Below are 12,957 nucleotides of genomic sequence, written 5' to 3'. Positions count from 1 at the left end.
AGAAGAAGAGGGTTCTGGATTTTGTTAAATACCTTTCAACAGTACCAGAATAGAGAATCCTTGACTTCTTTGAGGGAGAAGAGATCTGGGAGGGGAAGGGATATTCGGTGAACACATTATGACCTCTGTGACATCGATGCTAGTTGGAAGTTTTGAGACAGGAGAACCCCAAGACCCCTGGGTAACAGAGAACACAGTAACTAAGATCTTAGGTGAACTATCACCGGATACTGGAAAGCAGCTATGAATCCCTTTTCAAACGATGAGTAGGACATCCGCCAGTAAAAATGAATGATAATTAATGAGACTGAAAATGAGGGCTTTGCTTCAGAAATGGTGTGAGCAGATGGTTCAGAGTTGCAGACTGTGTCTGGAAGTGGCGCAGCCTGTGTGCGATGGGCAGAGCACACCGGGTTGTCACACCTAACTCCTCAGTCGATGACAAAGAGCCTGGGAGGTTGGCACGGATGAGTCATCCCATAATGGTCTGTGCCACCCAGTGGATTTCTTTGTTCTCTTCCCCCCCATTCCTTTCATCTTTAAACTAATAATGGCAGCTGAACTTTAAATCACACCCTGAAGGAGGAAGCTTACTCACTCTAGTTGTCATGGCTGCCATGAGATGGGATAAAAAAGGAAGGAGGAAGGAGGAATTACTAACGGCGAGTGATGTCAGCTCACCACGCTGGAACCCGTAATACAGACGTGGGATTCGCAGAGAGCATGATTTGTCAGGCTTGTAGGTAACTGGAGTCGTTTCAACTGAATCATGGCTGGAATTTTAAAATAATTGTAGAGTAGTGGTTCATAAATAACATAATGTCAAGACTTTCAGGTTGCCTATTTTTCCTTTGAAAAACCCTCACAAATAAAAACATACATATATCTATGGATGAATGTAGATAGATAGATTCATATATATCCAGATCCTATCTACACACACACACACACACACAAACACACATATTGAGAAGGCAAAAGAATAGTATTTCTTCCACTAAGAAATGACTGGCAGGGAGAACAACGCAATCAGGAGACACCCAACACTCTGTACCAAATGCTGTTTAATGTGGGTGAGGACTGGGGGCAAATTAGTACCCACCAGCAGCCAGTACTCCATCTAGATCTGTGTCTGAGCTGGTATTCCCAAAGCAGCAACTCCTACATCAAAACATATCCTGGGACTTTGCAAAGGAACATTAGAAAAAATTAATGGACAAACCCATTTCTCCTCACTTTTTTAAACTCATCACAAGGAAATTGAAATTACCAGATGAGAAAGTCAGACAGAGCCCGCAATGGAGGAAAGGGCTGAGAGTAGAAGAGAAAGAGGATAGATAAATAGATTGATTAATAGATAGATTCACTTGCTGAGCACTGCATTATCTACCTGCTTCTCTTAAGCTCCTTCATATACTTCATGCAAAGGACAAACAATTGACTCCAGAGATAAAGCTTATTCATAGTGCACTTGTATATTGGACAGCAAAATCATTTTTGGTAGAAATCACATTTTCCCAACTTCAGAAGTCAACGTCCTCTATTTCCAAAGCAAAGCTGTCATTTGCAACGTGCTGATCATTTCAAAAAGGGCTGCTGTTAACTCTTTTCCAGGATATGAATCTGTTCAGACATTTAAATACGGAGCTGTTTGACTGGAGTCAAGGCAGGTGATAACGAAGGTCTTGGGTCCTGTGGCATTCTTGTCACATTGCCCATGCATTACTGTTTGTCACTTTATTAAACCATCAGTGCCTATCTTTTGGTACCAAATGAGTGTAAAATTAGTGGTTATTCCTTCGCATATTTTTCAGAAGCGAAGCTACAAGACAGGAAGGGCTGGAGTCGTTCCTCACTGAATGTATAACCCTGTGTACGATGTTAGCTGGAAATTCAATTCTCCTAACTGAAAATGGGACACTTCCCTTGTCCTTTGAATGGGACCTGGAGGCTCTGCGGAAACTTCATGTTGATCAGAGCCAGTAAAAGGACAGGCTTAAATGATCAGACTGCAGCTCCCAGTCTCCAGTCCTTACTTCACACATCGTAGCAACTCACAAACGTCTGTGTTTCCTTCTGTGTCAGGCGAGCGTAAGACCTTCTCTGCCCAGTGCTAGTGCGTTTGCCTATGACTTGACCTTTTATACAGTCATGAGTGTGAAGGCAGTGCAGGAGGAATTTTCCATAGTTGATAAGTAATAATCATTCTTGTTGTACAAATATTACAACTCCTTGGGGTGTTTGCTTGCTGTGTTTGGCATGAGCCTTTCTGGGTGCCACCTGCAGATGGAGGAAAGTAGCTGGGGTGAAATCAAGGCTGCCGTTTTGAGTGAGAGGAAATGGAATCTCTGAGGGACCTGGCCTCTGGGCCCAGCGTTCTGATGAAGCCAGTTGATAGGGTGGTTATGGTGGAAGGCTGCTGTGCTGAGCTGGTGTGTGACTCCTCTGTGTTCTCTCGGTTGCGCTTACCTTACTGTATCTGCTCCATCAGCGGTCTGCAGCCATTTTGTCCGGACGAAAGGGGTGATGTGGTGGCGTGGCGTGGCTTTGATCAGAGATGTTGATGTATTCTCTTAGTGTTCTCAACACACTCTTCCTGTATTCAATGGGCTTTGGGGGTTGGTTTGTTTTAGTTGATGCTGAGACACTCGGTAGATGAAGGGGTAGATGAAGGACATCTGATTGCGGATTGACTCAGTTCAGGATCCTTGGCACCCCAACTCAGCCCTGCCCTGAAGTAGCAGAGCACATTTATATCCCAGCTGCCACTGCACTCCAGAAGGAAGAGGAGAGCAGGTGAGGGAGAGGGAGCCGAGGAGGAAACGGTGAAGGAGGAGGACCACCATCCCCTTGGGTTTGAGGCCAGCTGAAAGCAAGGGTGGGGTGTGGAGAGCACACAGGAGTGGAGACCATTCCCCCGGGAGACTCAGGTCATGGTGACGCCCCCAGCAGAGGCAGTCAGAAGCCAGCCCATTCCACTGTTGACAGACCAGCTCCATCTTCAAGGTGTCTTGACTTCACACACAGTGCCAACCAACACCAACTCCTGCTGCCCCTATCCCTCATCCTTGCTGGCTCTCCAACCTGTCCCCGTGGACACCTCCCCTCTCCCTTCACACAGCAGCACAGCCAGATGGCGTCTAGCCTGTCCTCTTTCCTGTCGACACACTAGACCAAAGAGTGGCTCGAAAACAGGAGACCTCCAACACTGTGAAATATTGCATGGGAGTAATTCACAACACAAACCTCGCTGGCAATGTCTCGAGCAGGGCTTTGTAAAGTTTCCCTCTACTTAGGCCTCTTTATTTAGTGTTATGGACTTTGATTGCAGAATAAGAATGTCTGCACAAGCCATAATGGTAAGAAAACTTGGCAGAACCTTATTCAGTAAGCAAGCAGGCAAGCACAAAGGCAGAGAGGCACACCAACAGATGGAGGGCCGGCGCTCACAAAGGGAGAGACACTGAGCTCTTTGACATCAAGCCTATCTATAGGATAGAGGAGGTTCAGACTTAAAGCTATTCTAAGATAAGTGCTTATCTTTGCTCTTAAATTACTCTTGGCATTACCTTTTCCTTAGTTGGGCTTTGGGTCTCTAAGACTGACCTGCTCTTTAAACTTTTTTTTAATGTTTTTTTTAATTGTAAAAATAGTGTTGACCATTACATTTGTGCATTCCTGCCACCAAACAGATGTTTATCCTTGAAAGAAGGACTTTGTGTAGGGGCGGGGAGGCAGGGGGAGTCATTTTCCTGCGTGTTTGCTTTTCTGGGATACACACCTTTTTTATTATGCCCTCTCTGGGTTTTTAGAGTGCATTAATCACTTTGGACCAGCGGGCATAGTCAGATGAAGCTGTTCTTGCTCTTTTTTCCCCTTGTACTAATATTGCAGCCGATGAAGGAGTGTGAGGGTTAAAGCAGATAGTGCCTCTGTGGTTTCTAAACGCAGTGTTTCTGAATTCCTGGCTGCTTCTCACCACGCCTTATTTCCCCTGATTGATCCTGTCCTGGTCATTTCAAAGGAATGGTTCTGAAGTAAGTTATATACAGTGTTAGCTCAGGTCTATGTTTATAAAATACAGTATTTCTGAGATGAAAAATGATTTTGAGATTTGTAAATGAAAGAAGAATATGCTTTCAGTCTGGATTTGCACAGCGTATGTTGAAGGCATTCGTAGATAAAGTGTAGTCCACAGTTTTGTCACGAAGCATTCCTGCTGCCCAATACATAGTTTTCAAAGTGACTGCGACACCACTAGCACTGGCTTTGCCGGAGGGTCCCAGCACTCTCCAGGATTTGAACTGGTGTCCATGAGTCTTGGTAATCTCAAGTGTGTTTTTTCCCATATGTTAACATTATTGCATGCACACAAGGAAGTTTTATTTTAGAGAAAAGAGGAGCAAACAGGGCATGGCATCCTCCTTGTTGGTCGTTTCTTTCTTCATGTTTATGATGGGTTGTCATATTTTAACCAGAGCTACATTCTTATTTGAAAGGCAGACTTTAAATTCTCAGCTAAGGAGAATAGAAGTCCCTGGGAATAATCTGAATAGAAGCCAGGCCCTGGTGGTTCATGCCTGTAATCCTAGCTACTGAGATCTGAGGATCACTGTTCAAAACCCGTCTCTGAGACTCTCATCTCCAGTTAACCGCTTAGCTACAGTAAACCAGAAGTGGAACTGTAGAGCTCTAGCTAGCCCTACGCAAAAACAGCTTAGGGACAGTGCCCTGAGTTCAAGCCCCACAACTGCCCAAAAGCCAAAAATCAAAACAGAACATATGCATCTAACTTCTAGTGTTATCTGTCTCACCACACACAGTTGTCTTTAGGAAGCAAAGAATTTGTGATTGCTCCATTAGTAAAGGAAAAAATATCCACATAGGTGACATGAAGTCATAGTCTGAAAATGAGTGACCCCCCAGAGCCCTTAAGCCTTCAGCTCTTTGTACCAGCATCACGATTATTCGGGTATTTATTTAAATGCATGCATTATCTTTAAATTCAGTGCTGTTTTAGGAGCTTGGTGCCTTTGCTCAGATGCTTTCCGCCAAGACTCTCCTCAGCCCGCGAGAAGGGCAGGGCAGACAGCGAGCCCCTCCGAGCCAGCTTGTTTTACATGCCATATCATTTATGTCAAATGAAAACCTCTGAAACTAATTCTAAGTAGGAAAATAATCTAATTTTCACACATTTCATATGCATCAACTGCTTATAGAGTGATGTCTTCTGTGTGGTTATTTGAATGCTATATTCACTTTCCAGCCATCTGGAGAGATGACGGATGGAGAAACAAGTGTGTGGGGGTGGGTGCGGGCTCCGCCGTGCCAGGCGTACCACGCAGCAGGCACCTGAGAGCGGGAGTGGGGGCCTGTGCCCCATTGGGAAGTCCTGAGCACTTTCAGAGCAGCACTGAGAAGTGGTGCCTCAAGCAGGTCTCTCTCTGCTCTTGGAGGTGAAGGAGCTATGGTGGGCAAAATGGTGTCCTTTGCTGTCCTTGGTGGCAGGCCCCTGGGACATCTCTTGGAAGTGGTCAGGTAGCTGTTTAGTAGTACAGATCCGAAGTATCGGCTGGATCGTCTTTGGGGACTTACTAGATATCATCCAGACAAGAAGGAAGAAAGGAAATAAACTTCAGTTATGGCGTATATGTCTGTCTGTCTGTGGGTGAGAGAGAAGGAGAGAAGTAGAGAGAAAGAGACAGAAAGAGAAAGTAGGTAGAAAGAGAGAAAAGGAAAGAGGGAAAGACAGAGGGATGGAGGGAGAGGAAGGAAAGATGCCTGACTCAAAGGAAGAACAAAAGGCATTCAGAAAAGACTGACTCAAACTTTAGTAAGGAGGATTCTCCCTCCACCTTAGGGTTTGTCCACAGGTATAAGTTAGTTTTATTTTAGAGAAAAGAGGAGAAAATAGGGCATAGTTAGGAAGCTTAGGAAGTTGTTTTCCTTATTGCTGTCTTCTAACTATCACTGTTCTAGAAGGGCCCAGGTCTTTCATTTTGTGTCTCTATGAAATATATGATCTCCAAAGGACTCGCTCTCCCACTGCTAAGAACTGCAAGATTAACATTGTACCATAACATTAAATAAAATCAGTTAGATGAAAGATTTACGATTTCATTAATCTAAAGTGGTACAGTGGAGAAAGGATAATAAAAGTTAAAGCAAAAAACTGATCAAGTTTTAACCACCCCCTTGCTTTTCATGAGAGACAATTGTATTAGGGCCCTTGGCTCTATTAGTACAATAAATTAATGGTTTATAACCTTTATTCTACTCTCTGGGAGCACTTCATAAATCAATTGTAACTACAAGTGAGAAAATAGCCTATAAAGTGAGTCTTTCTCATGAGGGCTCCTTTCTTTGGAATGGTCAATGTTGATAAAAATAATAAGAATAAACTTTAAGTATTTAAGAGTATCTTTTTAAATGCTATCATTTCTAACTGGAATGAGTATGTGCTTCCTTCTTTCCCTTACAGTGACTGTTTACACACATGCACACATACCATACACATATGTATCAACATATTTTTGTTAAAAATAGTATGTATTCTTGACAAGAAATGTGAAAAAAAATGCAAACTACCCAGAGCTACATTACCAAATGCCAAACGTTTGGTGTCTATCCATTATGTTTATCAAAAACAATAGTACACATCTTAAATGCTTACATTGTCTCTCTCTTTTCACTTTGAATTTCCTGAAGACAGAGAGAGTGCTTGTGTGTTATCCATTTCCATGTGTGTGTGAGTGTGTGAATTTAGATGTATGCATGTGTGTACATATACAGAGGTTTCTATGTGTTCACACACATGGCACATGTATCTCTATGTGTGACCTGTGTGCATGTGTGGGTTTCAGAGTCACAGTCTCTGCAGGATTTGGCATACAATAGACACTCGAGCAGGATTTGTTGATTGCATGTTGGAAATGAAACTAGCCACAATTGAGGTTTTTGTGGCAACTGAAATACTTTTTCCATTAAAAGTATATTTTTCATCTCATTAGGTAAAATTTCGTTTTCTTTAGGTAAATTACTGGCTCAAATAATAAAAGACACTCAATAAGTGCTAAATAAAAAATGGACAATGCCTGTTCCTAATTCAACCTTACTGTCTCAGAAACCAATCCAGACTCCCCTCCTTCAGGCTGGTGGGTGGATTCTGTATGCTTCCTAGGCTGCTTCCTGTTCTTAAAGGGATCTGTAGCAAGTGTAGTAGCTTACAATTGGGGGAGGGGTGGAGGAACCAATTATAAACCAGTCAATAGGTGTAGATCAGGACCTCAGCTTGAAGGGAAGCTCTGGGACCCCAATTAGATAGGCCTTGGCTGGAGAAAGGGCTCCATGCAGAGATCTAGAGGTGACAAGGAGCTGGCGGTGTTTTGAGACAGAGGCAGGACACATAGAATCAGGGTGTTCACACAGTACTGTTGGTCCAGAAGGACAGCTGAGGCAAATAGCACTTCTGAGAAGTTCCTTTCGTATGAATTCCCATACACGGGAGAAAAATCAAGGAGATGATTTTAAAGAATATAGCTCTGGGTGGCAAAATACCTTCGTTGTTGCAATGGTTTATGATCTTTCAACCAGGCAAATGTGTCTTGTAACAATTCCTCAAAACACAGTGTTCAGCTGGGTGCCAGTGGCTCACACTGTAATCCTAGCTATTCAGGAGGCTGAGATCTGAGGATAGTAGTTCAAAGCCAGCCCCAGCAGAAAAGTCCATGAGACTCTTATCTCCAATGAACCACCAAAACCAGAAGTGATGCTGTGGTTTAAGTGGTAGAGCGCTAGCCTTGAGCTGAATTGCTGAGGGACAGCGTCCAGGCCCAGAGTTCAAGCCCCACAACTGACAAAAAAAAAACAAATAAACAAAAAACCCACAGTGTTCATGCTAATGCCTACTTCTGATTTGCTGCCTTCTGCCAATCTGCTTTTCCCAGCCCCAAGTTCACTGAGTCATTTCAGAGGCATATTTGAACACATGTTTTATACCAAGAGCCTTTTAATAAGATGCTCAAGGGAGGTTTGCCCATGAAGAACTAGTCTTGTACATTGGAGGCTGAGTTTCCATGTCAAGCCTTGTGTATAAGGGGGACTGTGTGTAAATCCCAGTACAGCATCCTCTTCTAAGTTTCATCCAAGCTGCTGAGTTTTCGTGAAGGGAACAGTGTGGTCTCATCTGTACTTTAAATGTGCTTCTATCTAAATGAGACATGAGTCCACAAACCGATGTCTGTAGTGACCCAGAAAGAGAGTGATGAAGGACAGGACAGAGGAGTTAGGAAGGAAGTACTCTGTGTCCTCCGAAATGTGTGCTCATGAAACTTCATAGACTTGAAGACCAGAGCCTCTGGTAAAAACAGAACATTCATGAATGTCAGGAACCTTAGGCTCAAGCTCTTCTTAACAAGTGTGAATTGGCTGCAGAAATCATGTGTGGTGCTTTACGAGGTAGAAAGCCTTGGTCTTGAGGAGCTGAACGCAGAAGATGGCTCTAAACCGTCAATGTGACTCACCACACACACATGAGCTTACCTTGGCATGGGGACCAAGAAAATCAGAGAGCAATGTGAGACCTGAAAGTCTAAAAATGTTCTTAAGGGTGAAAAATTTAGGATCAGACTCTCAGGATGAGGTGTTACAGGGATCATATTTTTTAAAAATAAAAGCAAACATCCAAACACAAGCAGGTGAATCAGAAAGACAGCAGGAGTTTTTGAAGCACTGCATTGATATGATTTCCATAATGAAATAATATATAGGATCACATAGTGATTAATTCACAGTGAACTCAAAATAGTAGTTTTGATTCATCACTACCTGCTGTGCGGACCATTCTGTTCTAGGTGAGAATAATTAATTTTTCCTAACCTATAATTATATGTAATTCAACCAAACCACCTTCTTCCAATACCACAAGATACAGTGCATCTATTAGATATGTGTGGCTATAATTATCTTCTCCGTGTTGAAGTTAAACTTCAAGAATAGTCTATTTATAACATAGAGAACTTGCATTTTAGTATAAATGTATCCTTCGAGGATGTTTAAGTGTACATTCAGACATTCAGAACCAGGCTACATAGGAAAATATTTCCATTTAGTAGAACTATAAAAATGTTATGTTCTGTGATATTAGTGGTTAAAGGTACACATACATCCTAGTCCATGGTCATCCCTAGAAACTTAGTTGATTAAAGCAGAGAGTGGGAACCCAACATGAATTCTGCCTGGAATGAAGGAATGGAGGTGAATGGCTGTTTTATTGAGCTGAAACTATATAACACGTTCTGCTTGCTCTGTGGTAACTGTGACTAGTGAGGTGCTGGCTTGGGCAGGCCCTGGCAAACGCTTGATTTATGAACAAATAAGTGAAGGAATAAACAGATGAATGTATGAGTGGATAGGTAAATATATGTACAGGACAGACAGATGGAAAGTTGGTGGATGAGGAAATTCAGGAGAATTGTACAGTGCCCCAGCATACTACAGAGGGAAAGAGCCAGGAATGGCTAATCTATTGCTGTTCTTAGCACATTAGAACATATTGGGTTATAGTAATGTGCTTCTCTCAGGATAAGATAACCTAAGAGGCACAGAAACTGTTTTTTTTCCATGATAAAAATAGAAGGAACAGCAGTTTAAAGGAGCACAGTGACATTCTTGGATCAGCAGGAAGAAAACAAGTCTGAGGAGATAGCACTGCAGACAGCAGAACACACAGGAGAAAGATGGAAGTGTTTGTTTCTCAAGGACAGCTCTCTGGCACACCTGCTGGCAGCAAGTTTACATGGGGGAAGATACTCACAGGACACCAGGACACTTACCACATGGCAGGACACTTCGCTGGAAAGTGAATGCACCAAAAAGAGACAGCCACTACCAACCCAATGAGATCATGCATGTTATCATTAAGCTAAAAGTGTAGTGTTAAGGTGTTTAGAATCAGGGGGATTAATTCTGATCAATGATAATTAAATGAGTTATTCATTGGCATCAGAGTCACTGGCATTCACAGCAGAACTTATGCAGAAAAACATCCAATACAACATTAACTCCAATACTATTATAACTGAGTAAAGATTATCTACGTAGGTGTTTCGTAGACCTCTGCAGATACATAAAGATTACTTCAGGCGGGGTATAGTGGCATACATCTGTAATCTCTGTATTTAAGAAGGTAGAGAGCAGGAAGATCTCAGTTAGAGGCCAGGATGGGCAAAAATCTGAGAGTGACCCCATGTCAACAAGTAAGGAGGCACAGTACTGTGCACTTGTCATCCCAGCAAGAGGGAAACAAGGGAGGCTGAGATCTGGAAGATGGGAGCTCCAGGCAGGTAGGATAGTAAGATCCAAGAGACTCCATCGGAATGGAAGGAGTTGGGCAATGTGCTGTGTGGCTGGCATGCCAGATACAGCGGGAATTGTAAAATAAGAATGGCTCAGTCCAAGCTGGGCCTCGCATAAAGCAAGACCCTGTCTTGAAAACAGCTGACCCCAAATGGGCTGGACTCATGGCTCAGAGGAAAAACACCTGACTGGCAAGTACAAGACCCTAAGCTCAAGCCCCAGTTTGCCATCAACATCACTAGAGAATGAGTTAGATGGAAGGTGTAATCTACAATAATTCCATACAAGAGGCTGGCCTTAGAACTATGAAAAATTAGCACTTCTATTTATTGAGTCCAATTGGATGTATTTTTTATAGTCTGGATTAATCAAATAGTTAAGCAGATTGAAGGTGTCTAAGACTTATGTCTGATCAATGTTGTGTCTTAAAGATCTAGGTTCGGGTTATAAACAGGGGCCATTAAATGTGGCCCAGATGAGAGGAGGTGAATGTGTGGCTGTGTTTCATAAAGTCCCCCGCTCGTGCAGAAAGAACACAGAATTTGTGACAGGTGGAGTGTGTGTAGGGGCAACTGTGTTTGAATTAATCTGCAGGAGGATCTGGGAGACAGGTGCTTAGCAAACCTGGAGTCAGGGCGTGGGCTAGGCGAGGAGGCATGAGGTCCGCCTGTGCATCGGTGAGCGTTGCGTGGGGGAAGTTTCCATCACAGTTTGTCCAGAGTAGAGTAGGTGTGAGAGGCCCGTTATGTCGGGGATTCTGAGGCGGCTCTTGGTCAGCCAGGGCATCGGTGTACAGCAAGCCCCAGACAGACGAAGCCTGAGGAGAAGGCACGCCCAGGACAGCCTTGTAACCCTGTCTGTGTGACATGGGACTCGGAGCGGCCTCGTGGCACCTCCGGCTTGGACAACACCAAGTGACAAGTCCCCACCCTGCCTAAGGCACCCGCGCTCTTGCTGGAACATTTAACAAGATCCCAGGATGAACATGCGGCCTACAACTCGAGACGGCTTATCTCCCAAAGGATGGAGCTTGACTGCATGTTTTCACGAAGATCTCAGAGGTCCCGGACTAATGGTCTCCCCTGCACTACTGGTGGGTGACTGTAAAGATGCCATAAACTCTAAAACTCATAATCCTCTCCTTCTCTTTCATCAAAATGCACCAGCTGAGCTAGGTAAGGCCAGAGGCCTGGAGCCCCTTGAGGCTGTGGTCAGTCTGTCCCCAGGGTCCACTCTGGGGACTGTGAGTCTACTCAATCCCCTCCAAAGGTGCGTGTCCTAGGGGGAATTGTACAGCCATTGAAACAATTTAAATCACTTTGTGGGATCACCAGAATCACCAGATCCTTTCTTTGGGTCATTTAAATTGACCATTCTTTTTGACCAAAGCAAAACCACACAGCAGAAGCTTCCTTCCCTAACTTATCCAGCAGATAAACCGAGGCTGATTTTATTATTCAGTTGCAGTAAAAGAGTGGAGACCAAATTAATTCACACGTAGGACTCTGGTAAAAGCCGAGTCTTCTTCAGATTCCTGGCTTCAATTGAGAGGAGAGGATTCTTCCTCTATCCTGCCCTTGTGGAACATTGTTTCCACCTCCGTCATTTTTGCTCTCCTGGACTTCATTAAAACCGGGAAACCTGTGCATTTCAAGAACTAGCACAGGACACCGGCAGTGCTGTTTCTGTCGTGAGTGCGGTTTCAAAGGTGCTGCCAGGATTGGGCAGGACTCTCACAACAGTGCTCAAAGAAGACAAATCATTCATAGGATCCCCCTGCTAGTTCCCTTCTGGCACAACCCGCGTGCCACCTGCACCCCACCATTGCTGTCCCAGAGCCCCAACATTTGTATTTGTCTGCTGCCACAGCCTGTGCCTCCAAAAAAAAAATCCCTGAAAATCAGAGCAGAGCTTGGAGCTTTAAAAGTCATCCCTGCCCATTGTGTTCAATCCTCTAAAACCTGTCACTTGAAAAGAATAAATCCATGTCTAATGATTCCCTAATGAAGAGAGGGATGCCTGTGACTCAGAGACAATTTGCTTCTCGGGGGTCAGCGTGACATGAGAGCTTTTGTCTTGGACACGGTCACACTGTCTCTCCACAGCCATGGGAAGAGGCCCCCAGGGAGCCCCTCAGCCTCTCCTTGCTTCTGGTTGGTGAGAAACAGCCTTTCAGGAGAGAAAGTTACAAAACCCAAACATCCAAGTGATCTGAGATGGTCTCTTAGGCTGATTCAGTGAGTCTTTAACTTATAACACCAAATGTAACCCAGCATTGCTGATTCTCCTTGACCTTCCACAGGACAGATGTCACAATGTCACCATCTCCCGATCAGTCATCACAGACAGTATAGATCCCCAGCCTTTAAAAGCCATGAGATTGTATTTTGTCTCATTTGGTCTCGGCTTGTGTCTCTTCTCCTCTCTTCTCTTCTTTTCTCTCCTCCCTTCCCCACCCTTATCTTCCTTCACTTCTGTTCTTTTCCCTTTCCTTCTCCTTTCTTTTCCTGTCTTCTTCTTTTCTTCTCTTTTGTTCCTTCTAATCTGAATCCACTCTCTCCACATCCGTACTACCCGTGCATTTCCAGAGTACCAGTCCCT

The 12,957-nt window shown here is 43.9% G+C and overlaps 1 protein-coding gene across 1 annotated transcript in view; it reads left to right on the top strand.

Moving 5' to 3' along the window:
• Myo16 (myosin XVI) overlaps nucleotides 1-12,957 on the top strand; it is a 267,093-nt gene that overhangs the window by 198,674 nt on the left and 55,462 nt on the right. The gene's annotated exons all lie outside the window — the stretch shown is intronic.

This window comes from Dipodomys ordii, unplaced genomic scaffold (genome assembly GCF_000151885.1).
Source record: "Dipodomys ordii isolate 6190 unplaced genomic scaffold, Dord_2.0 Scaffold64, whole genome shotgun sequence".
NCBI lineage: Eukaryota > Metazoa > Chordata > Mammalia > Rodentia > Heteromyidae > Dipodomys > Dipodomys ordii.
Note: the sequence above shows the minus strand (reverse complement) of the source record. Positions and strands in the feature narration are given on the sequence as shown.